We start from the raw sequence: 17,966 nt of genomic DNA on the forward strand, positions 1-17,966 counted from the left end.
CTCTGTCACTCGCACCTCAACCTGCCAGCACCGCATTGAGCACCGCCTCGCCTCACACCATAAGCCTTGGTCTGACTGACGCCATCTGGATGATCGTCACCGAACCACTGCCTGCACCGCATCGTGAGGGCAACTCACCCTGCACCGTTTCCAATTTGCAACGCAACCACAAAGGTTTCCCTGACTGGCTCGCACCAACATGCCAGCCACAACGAGAAAGTTACTGTTCTCTAGTTTGTCCATTCTTTGGCTGGTCCGTACCGATGCAGTCGGCTGGAACTGTTAGATTTTGTTGTTTTCATCATCGCCGTTGTCCCGGTTGGATCTACCGACTCAGAAAATCTGTTTTTGAGATATTTCTGCATAGTATATATTTGTAAGTAATGTATGTTGGATTCTTATAGTTTTGATCTTGGTTTGGATATATAAAAATATTGGATATTTTTCTAAACTGGTGTGGTGTCCTTTTGTAGTGTTTTCACTGTATTACTGTTGGATATGTGGTGCACATGCTTTACACACTGCCTCTGATATAAGCCTGACTTCTCATGCCAAGCTACCAATGGGGTGAGCAGGGGTTATTTTAGGAGTGTAACTCCCTTATCCTGACTAGCAGGAAGGGTCCCTACTTGAAGAAAGGTGCAAATAATTGCCAACTAGAGACTCCCATTTCTATTATCAATATATAACAACAACTAAAAGCAATCTATAAATAAAGACAATACATAATGAAACAGGTAAAAGATACAACATTATTTGTCATCTCTGTCAAAAAAATAAGGCCTTCTAGGATGTATTCTCATCTGTAAGATCATGTACAACATATGTAATGCATCTGTTTCATTAAGGGTGATGTCATGAGAATTGCATTTGATGTGTGAGTTATTGTTTGATTGCCAGGCCCTTCCATAACCAAACCATATGGTTTGCATGGCTACCCACAGAGGATGGAAGGCAGGGTCTCACCATAGGTCATGCCTTGCAGCCATCTCCTACTTCATATGGCTAAAGGCTTTGTGCCTCAAGGGATTGACTGTCCACAGCAGATTTAGCATATAGCCTACTGCAAGTTAATACTGCACTCAGTTGAAGTCCATATGCAGTGACTGTTAGATGTAAACAGAATATTTGATCCATAAATAGTTTCATTCAAAATATAATAAAAAGCACCAGTAATTCACTGAAAAAAGTGAAGTTAGGGGTAGCTTGCATCTAAGACCATAACATATGTTTAAAAACCTCTGAAATTCACTGAAAAAAACATTTAAAATGCTGCTATGTTTACAAAACTTGATTTAAAACCACTGAAATGTGTGTGGGTGGGGAGAGGCAACCAAATCAAGAGTAGAGACTTTAAAAGAAATGGGGACAGTAACAATGAGTGGCTTTTCCGGTTTATTAAAAACATGGGACTCTTGGCTTTTGTAGGGAACAATGGCCAAGAGGTCCACCTCAGCCTGGGAGCTATGACTGAAGTCTCATAGAGGAGCATCAGGAAGATTAAAAACACTTCATGGTATCAGCACAAAAAATTGCTTACTTTTCCTCACACCTGCCTATCTCCATGAAGCAAAAACATTTGCTGATAATTTTTCCTTGTTTTTTTTTTTTAAACATAAGTGTCCTCTTGTCATCCTTTTAGGTGATGCATTGAGACAAAATGTGACTTTTACACTCTCGTTGCTCACAAGGGGATTTTTAACATTTTCTTCAAAAATTTAAATCTCCTGTTGTTTTAATCCATTTTTAGAGGTATTTGGTTTTTGTTATCTTACATGTGCTGCTCATGTTTGAGCTATCAGGGGATGAGACGAGTACCTGAGTTTACTATGCTGTAGCAAAATCAGATTGAGTATAAGTTGGTAGGCCATCATCCTAAAATAATATCCTACTTTCTGACATTGGTATATTGTGTAACTACATTACATAGTGGTTTACAGCCTTGGCATAATGGCAACCCTGGCACAGGCGTGGTAATTTCTGGGATTTTGTGTGCAACCATTCAACAAAGGTTGTTTTGTTAGTATGGTGTGATTCTTGCTGTAATGCTGGTCCATGCACTTTGGTGCATTTCATAACATTGTATGGGTTTTCATGGCGTGATGGTGCCACCCATGGCATATTGCTGGCCCCAACTTAATAGTAGTATTGTGAGCAGTCATGGTATTGTATTGCCTAGGCAAGAATGTACATCATTTTGAATATATCAATGTTAAAGCATAATTTAACAGTTGTGGTGAGCACACACATGCATGATCGGACAGGGCCTTGTGGCTCCACAGATAGCACAGAAGTTAGAGAGAGATGGGTCTGGGTTCTGACAAGAGAGATAGCCCACCGCAGTTTAATCATAAATTAATAACTATGAAGCCAAACTGCCTGACTTAAAATGTGATATTGAAGAGGGAAGGAAAGATATCAGGGACCACACCGCTAGATGAGAATAAAAAAAGGCCCAATACAAGTAGTTTACCTCATATTTTCTTCTTGTTGAAAGGTTTTCAGACTGAAACAATCTTTTTAAATCATCTACGATATCCTAATTTCTGTCTTAAATATAATGACTTCATCTATTGAACATTTGACTTTTGGAGCTTCAGTAATAGTTTGAGTCTATCACACATGAAATTTTACATTTCACGATTGCATTCTTCTTTTTATAAACTGAGATTTATATCTAAACAAGGCATATTTAGAAATTCCGCTCCTTTAGAAATGAATGACAGTACAAATTTCTACTAGTAAGACCTTGCAATAAAAAATTGAAGTAACAAAGCAATCGGCTATTGTAATGAGAAAGGCTGTTCTATGAAGACCATATATATCAAACATTAATCAGTTCTACTAGATGTATCATTCCAAAATACTCTAAAGCTCTACTCACTTTAAACAAAGGAATACATCTGAATAGAATGTTCTAGTTCTGTCCTTAGGTATTTCTCCTTCCATTTGTACAAATGGTGATTTTTCATAAAGAATCTATGTCAGTCAGTTCAGTTCAGTAAATCTTTATTTCGATGATTAAAAACCATCATAAAAATACATCTATACAATTACACAATTAAAAATTGATTAAATAGCATGTCTGAACTTTATCTAAAAACAAAAGTGCAGTTTTAAAACTCAGTAAAATATACATTCAATCCTTGACATTAACCTCTTGTTGTTCTTAGTCTTACTGCTATTTAAAAAAAAATCATAATAGAGCATAATGTTCGCATATCGTTTGCTCTTTGTAAGAAAAGTAAGGCAGTTTTGACGTGACGAAATTTTGTCTCTTTCAGAATAGCCACCAAAAATTTACGTCGAGGCATCTGATAAAAAGGACACAAAAGTACAAAATGAAGGGTGTCCTGCGGAGACCTATTGTCGCAGCCTCAGGCACCCTTCTGCTCAATTGTTAACGTAAAACCAGATGGATAAGACAATATATTTGGTAACATATTGAGCCTAAAACGACACATTAAAAACCTATCCTGCGAGTTGTACATCAAAAATAAATATGGCTCCATACCTGCGTTATTACTCACAAGACAATGAGCAGTTACTGATCTCTTCGACAAGTCAGAACCTATCCTGCGTAATGCCAACTTTTCTAACAACAGTTTTTTAATCTGTGGTTTACAAGAGGGAGAAATTGTGTTTGGATTAATGAAAAGATCCTTCCTGTCTATGTCCTCTAGCGTAACCTTGACATAGTTTAGCCATGGGATTTGCAGCCCTTGTCCCTTTGTAAACAATCAGCTACAATTACTCTACTTAGTTCTGCCTCAGGATTACCCCAAATTCTGAGCCATGCTATAATAGGGCTCATCTTTACCTGATTGACAATGTAGAGGGTTCCCAGTTCGCTGTGCACAATTGCAGCTGGGGTACTCTGCGGGATTTTTAAGATTCTGCGGAGGTATTTGTCTTCCTCCAACTGCAATTGTTTTGCATCCCCAAAGCCCCAGACATCTGCTCCATACAATGCTTTTGCAGTACTTATGGAGCGTATAGGTTCATCACCTGCTCTGGGGACCAGCGACCCAACCTTCGGGCAAAATTTAGTATTGCACCATTTGAGGACACTAGTTTTGAGCAGCGTTCCTCTATTAGGGTTTTACATTTTAATGCCCCATCAAATAAGAGTCCCATATAGGAAAAAGTCTTCACTGTTTCTAAGGTGTGGGTCCCTATTTTGTATGCAAAGTTCCTGCCCGGCTTTTTACCTGCCCACATCACAAAGGACTTGCTCAAATTCACAGACAGGTCTAAGCTGTCCATGAATTTGACAAATCCGTTGATCAAATACTGTAAGCTCCACGGGGTGCGAGGAAGCAGGACCGCGTCATCCGCGTACAAAAGTACCGGAATATGACGCGTTCCCGCTTTTGGGCAGTCTGTGTTCAGGGCAATTAGTGTTCTCTCGAGGTTATTGATATAAAGAGAGAACAAAAAGGGGGCAATGATACAACCTTGCCTCACTCCGCTAGTGCAAGGAAAGGGTTCGGTACTCCTCCCCTCCATGCTATAGCGGACCCTGGCCGTGGTGTTCCAGTGTAATTCTCTAAGAATGTTAATCAGTCCAGGGTCAATTCCCAGATTGTTCATCATAGCCCATAACTTGTTCCTGTTTACATTATTGAACGCCGCAGCCAGGTCCATAAACCTCAGATATATGGTTTCATTTTTGGCTTTTGTGTATTTGGCGACCAGCAAGTAAAGATTAAGACACTGGTTGCTAGTTGATTTTCCTGATCTAAAGCCATATTGGGTATCTGCTATAGTGTGATGCTCTTCTGTCCAATCCATAAGTCGGTCCAATACTACCCGGCCCAGGATTTTGGCAGAGACATCAATCAACGATATAGGTCTATAGCATTGAGGGTTGTACCTACTTCCCTTCTTATATATGGGGACAATTATAGCTGTAGACCACGAGCGGGGCATACCAGTTTTAACAGCTGCATTTAGGACCCTCGTCAGGATTGGGGCCCATAGGACCATATTGCTCAGATACAAATCTGGCGGGGTACCGTCAGGGCCCGGGGCTTTATTTCAGGTGAGACCTTGAATTGCCTTGGTTGTGTCTGAATTCTACTACCGAGCTACGTGTTCCATCCCAGCCCCCTTCTGAGACCATTTCGTGAGTATGATTATAGAGTCCCTCAAAGTGTGTCACCCATTGTTCCGGGAGTATATTGGTTCCAATCACTGGGGCATTGGAGTCCTGGAAGCATGGCCTATTAATTATCCTCCAGAATTCCGTAAAATCCCTTTTCTCCCCAGCCTCCCTCAAGTCAGCCCACACTTCAGCTTGAAGGGCAACCTTTCTCTGTTTTAACACGGTTTTGTAGGTATGTCTGAGAAAGGCACTTTTAGTTTATCCCCCGGGTTGGCTTTAAGACTAGATTTAAGATCTCTTAATGCACGAGAGCAGTTAGAATCAAACCATCTTGGCTGAGTTCTGATTTTCCTGGGACCTTTTGCCTTCATTAATTCTTCAACCAAGTTGGTTATAGACCCAAACGCACTGAGCATGGAGCGCCCCTCTATCAGAGGATCTAAGCATTCTTCAATCTGATTTTTCCCCCTTACTATTAATGATTTATAGAATGCCCCATGTCAGTTGCCCTCAGGATAGTATCTACTAGTTTATTCCTCTTGGGGCAGCCTCCAAGTATGAGTTCCAGGACTAAAGGGTTATGGTCACTGAAGGTACTCCAATCAATCCGAACCCCCGTAATCCAGTTTTTTGCAAAACTGGATACTACAATGTAGTCTATAAAGGAGGAGCATCCTCTTCCTTTAAAAGTTGGGGTGAGGATCCCCTCTTTTCCCGGGACAACCAAGTCAATAGTGTGTGCTAGGGCGTGTGTGTCTAATGATTTTCTGAGTGCTAACCCCTCAGGATTATGTTCGAAATGTGGGCCAGTCTCAATCGGGCATGAAGACCAATCAACAGTTACTGGGAGCAAGTTTGGGCATAGATGACAGTTAAAGTCACCCATCAATATTACAATTGGTTCTGCCATCCCTTTCTTACATTCTTGTTCCTGATTAAGTCTATAATCTAGTTCCTGGAGTACAGCATTTGTTCCTTTTACCGGCCCTGTGTTGTAGATGTTAAATATCATCAACCTCAGACCATTCCCTGAAAATTTCACAGCCTGGAGAGTACGCGATGTCCAGGATGGGAGCGCCCAGATTCCTTCTAGGTTTACATCTACATATAATGCTAGCCCTTCTATTGCCCTTCCTGATCTAGCTACCTGTGCTGGTACAAATAAACATTTGTATCCCGATATTTGAAAGGGGGTGCTGTCAACCGCCCAGGTCTCCTGGAAACTTATTATTTGGAACCCACTTAGTTGACTCCGCCAGTATATGTTATCAAATTTCCCCGCTAGGCCTGCTACGTTCCAGGACATTATTTTTAGCCCTCTCGCAGAGCCTTGTACGACCTGTGCTCCCAAATTATCTAGCATGGGTGCGTCTCTCATTGGTAAGATTTCCCGTTGTTTTCTCTGATTTTGCAATAATTGGAGATCTTCGAACCCCCACTGCTGATAATCCCCTAATACTCCCTGATCGGTAGATCCCGCCCCCTCCTTCTCTGCTATATGCTCATGGGGATCCCCTGACCTGTATAGTCAGTCATTTTCATCGGGGGACAATAGGGGGCTGAATCTGTTTGACCATTCTGCCAAGCCCTGCTCTTCAGAAACCAGACTTTCAAGAGTATGGTTCCTTCCCCTGATCATGTCTGGGGCCCTTCCCATTCTGCCAAAGATGTGCCTTGGATCATATGCGACACACTGTATTGGGTAAAAAAATCCTAGTGGCAGTGGTCGTATAGTACTAGTCTGGTTCATGTTACCATTTTCCAGTATGTATTCCACTAGGCTAGTGTTCCTAAAATTCACAATAATACAATTGCCCACTGTATCTTTTCTCCTGCTACCTATCCAGTTTACTCTTCTTACATGAAGAATCTCCCTGCTTTCCTTGCCGGGCAGAGGCCTGTTCAGATTTAACCAATTAATTATCTTATTTTTTAGTTCTGTGAGCGACTCTTTCTGCTCTGGCTTGAGTTCTGGTACACCCACTAGAACAACTACGTAGGGGCACGCTTCAGGGGGTAAGTGTATGTTTGGTAAGGAATTAGTAGCTCTTCCGTGTGTTACTCTGCGTGTGTTATGTATCTCGGGCAATCTAAGGGTTGGGGGTTCCTATTTGGTGTATGTGATGTAATAGCTTGAATTTGGTCTTGAACTGATCCCTTATGCCCTACTTTCTGATTATTACCCACCTCCACCTGCATTGGGGGATTTAGAGGCACATGAGCTTGTTCAATCGTGCATTGGTCATTGCTAACACAGTTATTGATAGAGGTCAGGAATAGTATGTAACGAGGCAGGATTAGATTAGCAGGTCAGCTGTTATTTGTAGTGGGGCCCTTTGCCCTTCCCTGCTTATTCATTTCATGTGTAATTTTATCTAATCTACTAATTAATGGTTTAATCTGACTTACAATGAAAAGTTCCAGGTGTTTTTGAAGATCTGTTATTACTTGAGCCATCCACCCTGGTGGGGCTGGCTGGAGTGTCGCTACTACTTCGGTAGTTTCATCATCAGTATCTGTTGTTCTGGGCATTGGGGCACTTTGTTTAACTTTCCTAGTGTAGCACTTCTTGGACCCTGCTTTTTTAATTTTACTGTTCGGCATTTTATTGTAAGCCACTGCTGTTACTAGCTCTATATCCACTACCGGCTGGGCACAAGGAATATCCTCGGCCGAGATTTCCAAAGTCACAAGTGGGGAAACAACTGATGTTTCGTTATCAGTGGCCTGTTCGGGAGTAGATAAGACAGTCGTTGGTGTTAAAGAATAGCGTCTCTCAGTGCGCTCGATCTCCCCGGATACTACACCAATGACTTTCCTCAGCATGAGGTCAATAGCAGTGGGATGAGCTTTTAGAGCTTTTTGGCATAATGATACATTGGGCTCAAGCACTGTTATGTGAGGTGTAAAGGGGGTATGAACTTGGCCTTTGGTAGATCGAGTTTTCACTTTGCTGGCCATTATAGAATGAAACCTAATAGGTCTCACTAGCACCTTTGTATCCTTAGAGCTCACCCAAGAAGTTAAGAGCGCCCTCCCACTACTACAGAGAGCTTATGAAGTGATCTCCTCTTCACACCTTCACAAGTACATTACAGGTCAATGATCCACCACCGTAGTCCAGTGTCTGTTTTTAACCACACGCTCATACTGACTGGATATTGCTGGTTGCAGGGATAAAACTAAGAGAAGAACTCAAGGGGGGGAGGCCCAGCCCGTCCTCCTTCTGTCCTCTGACGGCCACAGACGGCCCGCCCTTTGCCCGGGCTTAGCCCGGCGCGTCTCGCGGGGCGAGGATCCCAACAGAGCTTTATGCGCCTCCTGGCGCTGGGTCTTGACGTGTGCGGCGTCCTCGCCGCTCCCGGGAGACTTGGGTAATGTAGTCCGGCAGAGTCCGGCCCCTCAGGTGTCCAGCAGGGGGGAGAGCAACAGAGCGACCCCCAACAATATCAGCAGAGTCGGCGGAGCAAAGCCTGGCCCAACAACAAGGCGGCGGGGCAAAGCCCGGCCCAACAACAAGGTGGTGGAGCAAAGCCCGGCCCAGCAGCACACCGACAGAGCAAAGGCCGGTCAGTGTTTGACGTTCCCAAAGAGCTCGGCCCCCAAAAGAGCTTTATGCGCCTCCTGGCGCTGGTGCTTGATGTGTGCGGTGTCCTCGCCCCTCCCGGGAGACTTGGGTAATGTAGTCTGGCAGAGTCCGGCCCCTCAGGTGTCCAGCAGGGGGGGAGCAAAAGAGCGACCACCAACAATATCAGCAGAGTTGGCGGAGCAAAGCCCGGCCCAACAACAAGGCGGCGGAGCAAAGCCCAGCCCAGCAGCACACCGACGAAGCAAAGCCCGGTCAGTTATTGACGTTCCGTTGATGTCAGTCAGTAACGCCAGAGGCCATTATTATATTAAAATTGCAGACTACTCATCAAACAAAAGTGTATAGGAGTCACACTTCTTTTCTCAGCATTATGCAGGATCTCCATCACTCATTAGCCCATCATCACTCAATAGCCACTCATACTTGCAATCATGGTCACATTTCTTTCTTATACATTCCAACCCTAGCATGCCACAGTCCTGGGCGACTATCCAAGGCTTACTGGCAAAAATCTTCCAACCCGAGTCTTTTTATCATTCAAACCTCTCTCCAAGCTTCTCTTTTTTACCCAACATATCAACGTATAGATCAACAATTCCAGACCCACAATCAAAATAGGTCCAGTTTATATGTGCCTGAGTGTTGGCAGTGGTTTTGAATTCTGACACCACTGATATAATAGGTTAAATATAGTGGCTGTCCATTGCTGGAAAGCACTTGGCAATAGAACCATAGCACTGAGTTTAAGTAACCAAGAAACCTTTGTGAAGCCCTGCCTATGTCCTTCTATATACATTACACAATATCATGAGAGTGAGCAACCGAAAAGAAGACTTATGTTTAGTATGCTTTTTTCTTTATATGACATACTGACAGACATAAAAAATGTTTGATGGGTTCAATGTTGACTCCTAATTTTCAGATGCTATTAACTTTATCTCTCTTTAACCCATTACCCTGAGATTTCATACAGATAAGATTCACCACTCTATGTCAGTGTCATTGGCTACACAAAGATTGGTGGGCACTGTTGGATTTTAGTTTATAAATAAATAAAAGCACTGTTTTACCGATTCGGTAATTACCGAATGTTACCGATTCGGTATTTTTACAGAATTTTTTACCTACATAGCAATTACCGAATAGTAAATACCGAATCGGTAAAATTCGGTATTTACCATTCGGTAATTTGCTATTACCTACATCTGGGCCTAAGTCTTAAAGAGAATTTTCATGCACAAAATCTCATAGGTAATAGAGCTTAACATCACCAAACTCCCAAACACATAACCGCTACTGGTTTGGATGAAAATTGATGGAAAAGAATTTGCACACATTTTGCTTGATATAGGATGTTACCAACACTGTCTTGCAGATGACTACTGCTTTATTAGGATTGTTCAGTGCTATCTATACCACAGTCAATTATGTTAACTTATATTACAGGACTTCTGTGTGTCTTTCACTTCCATTGATTGATTGAACTCAACATCCAATGTGACTAAGATAATGGCCTAGCTTGGTTTACACACTCCCAGAATAACTGCATCAACACATGTGTCCTGGATCCACAACTACCAACTATAGAGATTGGTTGTCTCTTGGAGCCTTTTTATTGTCTATATAATTTCAGATATTTTGAACTATATTATTTCTAACCTGGTGGTGTTTCTATTTCTACTGATTAAAGCAAGTTAAAACTTCAAGACACTATTACTAGACCACAAACCAGCCAACTGCTTATTTTTATTTTTATTCTCTCTCCATTTTTTGCTCCACTGCACCTGCCTCATCCAAGTATACTGTGGATGATGCCTTCAGCCTCACTCATTTCAGACACAGACTTTATGAAGCCATCCTCTGGCCTTTGCCTGGGATCATATTCATGGAACTATGTGATGGATTATAGTGGTGATGGGAGCATTGTGCTGTATGAAGAGGGTTCAGAGGGGTTTGGGAAGCACTTGTTCAGTTTTTCTCATTCAGTACACTGCCGTCAATGCACAGCTGACAAAATTCATTGAAGACAACTCCATCCTCGACCCCTCCCAATCCACTTTCCTCAGCATCCACAGCACCCAGACAGCCCTACTCGTCGCCACAGATGACATCTGCACTCTTCTCGACCAAGGACACGCTGCAGCCCTAATACTACTTGACCTATCAGCAGCTTTCAACACCATCTCCCACCACACACTCGCCGCCAGACTACACAACGCTAGCATACAAGGAACCGCCCTCAACTGGATCCGCTCGTTCCTCACCGGCAAAAGCCAAAGAATCAGACTGCCACCCTTTCTCTCCGAACCCAAGGAAATCAACTGCGGAGTACCCCAGAAATCATCACTCTGCCCAACGCTCTTCAACATCTACATGGCCCCCCTCGTCTCCATCGTCAGGCAGCACAGCCTCAGCATAGTATCCTATGCCAACGACACCCAGCTCATCCTCTCCCTCACCAAGGACCCCACCACCACCAGACTCAACTTGCAGGAATAAATGCAGGACATTGGGGCACGGATGCGTAAAAGCTGTATGAAACTCTACTCGGAAAAGATAGAAGTCCTCACACACTCTGAATCACCCAGTCAGCATGGAACAACACCTGGTGGCCCACTGCCTCGGCAGTCCTCCGATCCCCACAAACCACACCAGAAACCTCGACATCCTACTCGACTCCTCCTTCTCCATGAACAAGCAATTAACGCCGTCGCATCCAGCTGTTTCAACACCCTCCGCATCCTCCGAAAGACTTTCAAATGGATCCCCTCGGAGTCAAGGAGGACAGTCACCCACGCACTCATAACAAGCAGATTGGACTACGTAACGCCCTCTACGCCGGCATCAATAAATCCCTGCTACGCAACCTCCAGACCTTCCAGAACACTGTGGCCAGACTCGTCATTGGCATCCCACAACATGAGCACATCAAACAATACCTGCGAGACCTCCACTGGCTCCCCGTCGAGAAGAGAGTAACCTTCAAGCTACTCACTTATGCCTACAAATCCCTCCACAACATTGGATCCAAATACCTCAACGAAAGAGTCTCCTTCCACGTACCCAAAAGAAATCTCCGCTCCGATAACCCCACCCTAGCAGAAACCCCGCGCATCCGCAGAACTAGGGAGGGTGGAAGGATTTTCTCCTACATCGCGGCTAAAGCCTGGAACAAACTCCCAGTCAACATCAGATGCTCCCCTACTCTGCACACCTTCAGGAAGAGCCTCCAGACCTGGATCTTCGGCTGAACTGGAGCTGCACCCATCACCCCAGCGCCTTGAGTAGCGCGCTATGGTTAGCGTGAAAGGGGTGGGCAGTGGACAGTGGGTGTTGCGGTGGGCGTTCCATGGCAACACCCATTGATTTTGATGCTGCCCCCTATGTACAAGTGCAACATACATAAGAGGCAGCGCTAAAATCAAGACCAGGGAAAACCTGGTCTTAACTAGGCGAAATGAGGAGAAATGCATTATTTCTCCTCGTTTTTGATTTTTTCCATGTGTGCTGCCTTGTGCAGCATACATGGAAAAGGCAAACTGACATGTTTATGTAAATGAAGGTCCCCCTTCCTGTACATAAACAATCTGTAAAAAAAAAATGCCACTTTGTGACTTTCATGTGTGCTGCATGAAGCAGCACACATACAAGTGACAAAATGGCATTTTAGGATTGTTTATGTGCAGGAAGGGACACCGTTCTACACATAAACAATCCTCCCCTGCACACAGAAACCCGTGCACTATGGTGCAGGGGTGTCTATTTTGGCGCTACACTGCTAAGTGGAACGCCAGCATATGGGGGAGTGCAAGGCTACACCATATCCTTGTAAATAAGGTGCAGCCTTGCCCTTCAGAAGTGGCGGAGTGAGAGGTTAAGCCATGACGGCTAACGCTTCTCTCCGCCACTTCCTCATATATATGCCCCTTAGATTCCAAATATGGCTTAATTTTAAACTCTGTTTCAGGGCTGTCTTTTATTAGAATATTGAAATGTTGTGAGCTCAGTTGAAGACTATGGCATGTATAATATTTGGTATAGGTCCTCTGCTCCAAGCTTAAATGTTTCAAATTCTCTCTGTAAAATTTAGAACATTCTACCCTTAATGGGTTGAATGTTATACTACTATTAACACACTTATGCCTAGTACAATACCAGTAATAAAATGCAGACTTTCTTCTTATAGGGCCTGACCTGCTCCTCAAGCCTCTAAGTCAATGTGGGAGTCCTGAACGATTTGCATAAACTTTTACCAAGAACTATACTTATTTATATAAAAGAGTGAGCTTCATATGAAATATATGAATGTGCATTCATTAGCTTTAATGTGTGTGCTATGAAATATAAGCATAGAATATGTTTGGATTGCAGGTGGATACTAGAACTGATTTACATAATTTATTCATAACTCAGGGGCTGATTTACATGTTGGCGTAACAATAGTTCATCACAGAGTATCCTTACCCTCAATATTATGGTCCACCCACAGAACTTGGGTGGAACAAAGGTTTGGCTATGCAGTGACTACTTCATCACCACCAAAGCCAAACCTGTCAAATGGCCCAATGGAGTAAGGGCCATTGGAGAAATGGATATATGTCCGCCCACCCTATCAGGATAGGCGGACACATGGCCATTTTTTACTGTCAGTCACCACAAGGCAAACCCTGGAAGTGAGTAACAGTGAAATGCTAATAATGCCCTCGTCACCATGGGAGATAAATCCTATGGCAAGGGGTGCATTACATTTTTTATTTTCAAAAAGAAATTCCAGTTTCAGGATTTTCTTTTAGAAAAGAAAAAAAAGAAAACTGTTTGGTGCAGGGCTGCATCACGCTGATGCAACCCTGAAATAAACAGCAAAATGCATTGGCAGGAACAGCCGTGCTGCAGTTCCTGGCAATGCATTATAAATAACCGTCTGAATGGTGGTCATTTAAAAATGTGGTGGGGGATCCCTCCACCAGGGGGATGGAGTAATTTATTCCATTTCTCTGGTGGAGGGCGGCCGTCTGCCAACTTCTAATTGGGGCCCTTAATCAGTGGCAATCCTTCAGGTAAAGACCTCTAAGAAAAAGAAAGGCAAGATTCCAGAGGGACCCATTATGACCGAGCTTCATGCCAAATGCAAACCACATGCCCCAGACAGCTCTCTTTAGATATCCAATTGTGGTACCCATGACATAAAAGCAGTAAGGGAGCATAAGTTCATCTGCAAGATACAAAACTTCTTGCCCTCAACTGTATTTCACAAGTGAAGGATCACTTCACCTTTCAGTCTTTTGTGGTGTCACCCTACTAATTTAATTACCAAATTAAAAAATACCATTGTTGTGTTTGCTGTAGATCAAACACAACAGCAGACTAATTTTTCCAGATCTCCAATCCCAACAAATGCTGCTCCTAATGCTAGGCTTTTACTCAATATCACACAATACCTTTTAATAAAAACTCAGTCCACATAGAATTGTTCACATGAGTGTAGGAAGGCCACTGCTGGCTGCACTTTTCCATAAAGAACATGAGAAACTGAAGACATTTCCCTTCAAAGCCCTTAATGGTTGAGACAACTTTACCCATGTCTCCTGCATGTTACTAGACCCGGCTTACTCTTACGATGGTGGCCGTCATCACCTACTTTCTGGACATTTCTGTGCAAAAGATGTCCCTGCTTTAGCAGAAATGAGAAGAACTCCACAACCAAGGGAAATTTGACATCTCACAGAGCGAAAAAACATCTGAAACTGAGCGACGACAATGTACTGGTAGCATAACCGACCCTCCCTCCAATAGCATGCACCTACTTTGTATCTGCTATCTGGGGCGGTGCCTTTTTCTTGTTAGCACCGGGTGCACCTTTCAAAAGGGTGCCTTGCTCAAACAAGGAGAGTGCGCTGTATTACATTGAATCCTTTGCCCCCAGAGCGCGTGTGCTGCCCTGGGGGCATCACATTCAGGTGAAAAGCGGAGCGGCTTTAAAGCAGCTTCTCCGTGTTTCACTGTGTAGGCGGCAACCTGCCTGTACTTTTAAGGCAGATTAGAGATCCCCTAGCAGGTGGGTCTAGGGAGAGACAGCACTTGCCTGCAAGAGGATGACTGGGGGACCATAGGACCCCCTTCTCCCCTCCACAGGGCTGCCATCAGGGAGCGCAGTGACAGTGCTCCACCTTATAGGTGGCGCACTGTCAGTGAGACTCCTGACAGCTTTTTTGCCTATACGCCCTCATCTATAATACGCCACGGGCGCAGAGCAACGGGATTCTCTCATTTGCATGGGGCCACCCCCCATGCAAATGAGGGAACATATTCTAGTGATATCGCTGGTGCTATATGTGCGCCAGCGCTAACTGTATTACAAAAGGTGCCGCACAAGAGTCTGCGGCCCCTTCTGTAATACCAAAATGCCCCCGGCATTTGCAAAGCGGGTGCTAACACTCTTGCGCTCCCGGGGTACTTTCGTAATTCAGCCCCTGGTATCTGCACGAGTGAGTTGTATTATATGAAATTCTTCCAATAAAAATGTATAAAGATGGCAAAAGTGTGTGTTTTATGGAAAGTAACTGAGCAAAATTCGATTGATAAAGTCTACTTTGCACTTTAAAAATATAGATGTCTTTCTGAAGATACATAGCGGCATTTGTAATGCTACAGTGAGTTCAGTGCCACTGGCCTGACGCGAAAATGCTTCGCTTTGAAAAGGTTATTAATTCTATGCTGTAATATCACTAACGAAAAAAAATATGAATTGAAAATGGGTTTAGTGTTATAAGTGATTAATTGTGCTTTCCTTGTTGGGAAGCGATGCGTTGCAAACTGACTTGACGGCAAATCCATAATGCAAATTGCATCCACTCACCTTTATGAAAACAAAACTGCTTTTATTACTCAACGAAGCGAAATGCTTAGACTGTCCATAATGATTAACTTTGTATGTGTAAATTTGCAGAGAAAACAAAAATCTCATATTCGGTACGTGCGGTATACATTTGCAGTCATGTTACTTATGTGTGTGGGGGATGCTATTACAGAACGCTAGGAAAGATGGAATTTAATTTCCTGGAGATTATGAATGACATTTTTCTTTGCAGTTTTGCGATTGTTGACAGTCAATTGGCTGCAGTGCCCATCAATAACTGGCAAGTATTTTGACACTCAGATTGCATAGTGCAGTGGTTCTCATCCTTTTGAATTCTGGGGACCCCCACTTAATCGTTAATGGAACTCAGGGACCTTTATTGAATTATTTTTGGAATCTAGGGAGCCCCCCTGAGTCATTTGGAGCCAGGGACCCCGACCTAAGCATTGTTGATGATTTTAACTGCAAAACAATGCACAAAAAATGCAGAACAAAGCACTCATCAAACAAAGGATGACGCAGTTTATTTAATTTGCAAACACATATAAATAAAAACCAGCTAATTTTAATTTTAATAGAAAGGTTGGAGCATTTCTAAATTCAACTGAGGCCACTTTTCGTCCACAATATATTCTGTTTGATGCACCTGAACTGCCTCCAATCTGAGGATACTAATTTAATTTCTAGCCTTCAATTTCAAATTCTTTCACATTTACAATACATTTCAAACCTTCTAACTGTACATTTAGCCTCTTTATTTATATACACTTTATTAATCTGTTAATCTTATTTAATTTTTTCGCAAACCGGCAGAGGTTCCCGGACCACAATTTGGGAACCACTGGCATAGTGTATGAAGCACTGGTCACTACTGTAGGGGAAGTTTCTGTTGAGGGAAGTTAGTCAGCCCGTAGTGCTGACTAGTGGTGCTGCTGCCAGAACATGGCAATAGAAAGTCACTCAACAGGTTAATTAGAAATGTAAATAGTGACACATATGTTTTTACCATGACATAACTTTGGAGATGCTTCACTACTAATCCTTGGAAATGCTGTCAATCCAATATGGCGGCTAGCTTGCACAGAGCTGAAAGTGAGCTCGCAGTAAGCTACATTCTAGTTCTTATCAGTATCTGTAATGTAAGCTCTCATGACAAAAGGTCAAAGACCAAGAGGTTGCTAGTGGGTCTTGGGAAACTACAACCTAAGTGGGATCAATTGATAGAGAATGTGGAATTGGTGAAAGAATAATGATGGCCTAGAGAGAAGTGTGACGTGACAGGGCTAGATAGGGGACAGTAAGGATCGGTGTCCGTCAGGCTGGAAGAAATTAATTGTGGTCCTGGTGAAAGGGAGGCAGAGTGGCTGTCAGGATTAGCAGCAAATTCTATGGGTAAATGCATTGTGTTAGAGCACCTCTGCTGGAGCAGAAATCGGCTGCTGGAGCAGAAATCACTTGGGGTAGAATTGAAAGTGAAAAAGCATTAAAAACGGAGTGTAGCCAAAAGACAGAGGGACTTGCGAATGGCAAAGTGAGATGAACCAAAAGCCAAGCAACAGGAGATGTTCCAGAGCTTGTGAAAGGGCTACAGAGGAGAAGGCTACGCCGATTAGAAACATTTTTGAGTGAGGCGGTAGGCAATGCAGTGCAATGTCTTTTTGAGTGAAATATGAAAGAGATATGGCTAAAGAGAGTACATTTGTGGGAATTGATAAAATGAAAGGGGACAAATGATCAGAAGAAAAGATCTGGTAGTGATCTCAAAGACGAAGGAGAGTGAAGTATTGTCATTTTAAGAAAGGAAAAGACTATAGATACCAGAAGCACTTACCTCGAAACCACTGGGTCCTAAGTTGATGACACAATAACAAAACAATTAAAAATGGAATTTTTGAAATTATTCAGATGAAGGGGAAGCACATCCCAAAGATGGATCAATGGAAGAGTAAAATGAGCATGAGTTGACCAGGTGCCTTTTGGTGCATGTTACCATGGAAAAATTGATATTTATGTTTCATGTTTCCGACCCACACTAGTGTCGACTGCAAATGCTATCCTGAGAGGTCCATGAAAAATATTAAGGATTGGAGGCCAACATAAAAGTGAAGAGTAACAATTGGCAGTTTAATGTTGGCCAAGTATGAAGAAAATTTCAGGGCAAGTATGGCTGAAGATTAAGAATTACAATCAAGGAAAAAAATATGGATTTATGGCTACATACATCGGATGGTGCTTATGGGGTAAGTACTGCATACAGTAAGGGTTTTACCATTGCCTTATCAGCCGTTTCGGGGATCCTTGTCAGCATGCAAGTTTTACTGGGAGGAGTATGTTGGGATTTCAAAATATTGTGTAGTTCCTTGACATTATCAAGTGTTGACTTTGTGTGGGTCCCAGGTGACTAAATGAGGCAC

General features: G+C 43.0%; 1 protein-coding gene across 2 annotated transcripts in view; it reads right to left on the reverse strand.

Moving 5' to 3' along the window:
• FRMPD4 (FERM and PDZ domain containing 4) overlaps nucleotides 1-17,966 on the reverse strand; it is a 1,388,782-nt gene that overhangs the window by 247,907 nt on the left and 1,122,909 nt on the right. The window lies entirely within an intron of this gene.

The sequence above is a fragment of the Lissotriton helveticus genome, chromosome 8, assembly GCF_964261635.1.
Source record: "Lissotriton helveticus chromosome 8, aLisHel1.1, whole genome shotgun sequence".
NCBI classification, from domain to species: domain Eukaryota; kingdom Metazoa; phylum Chordata; class Amphibia; order Caudata; family Salamandridae; genus Lissotriton; species Lissotriton helveticus.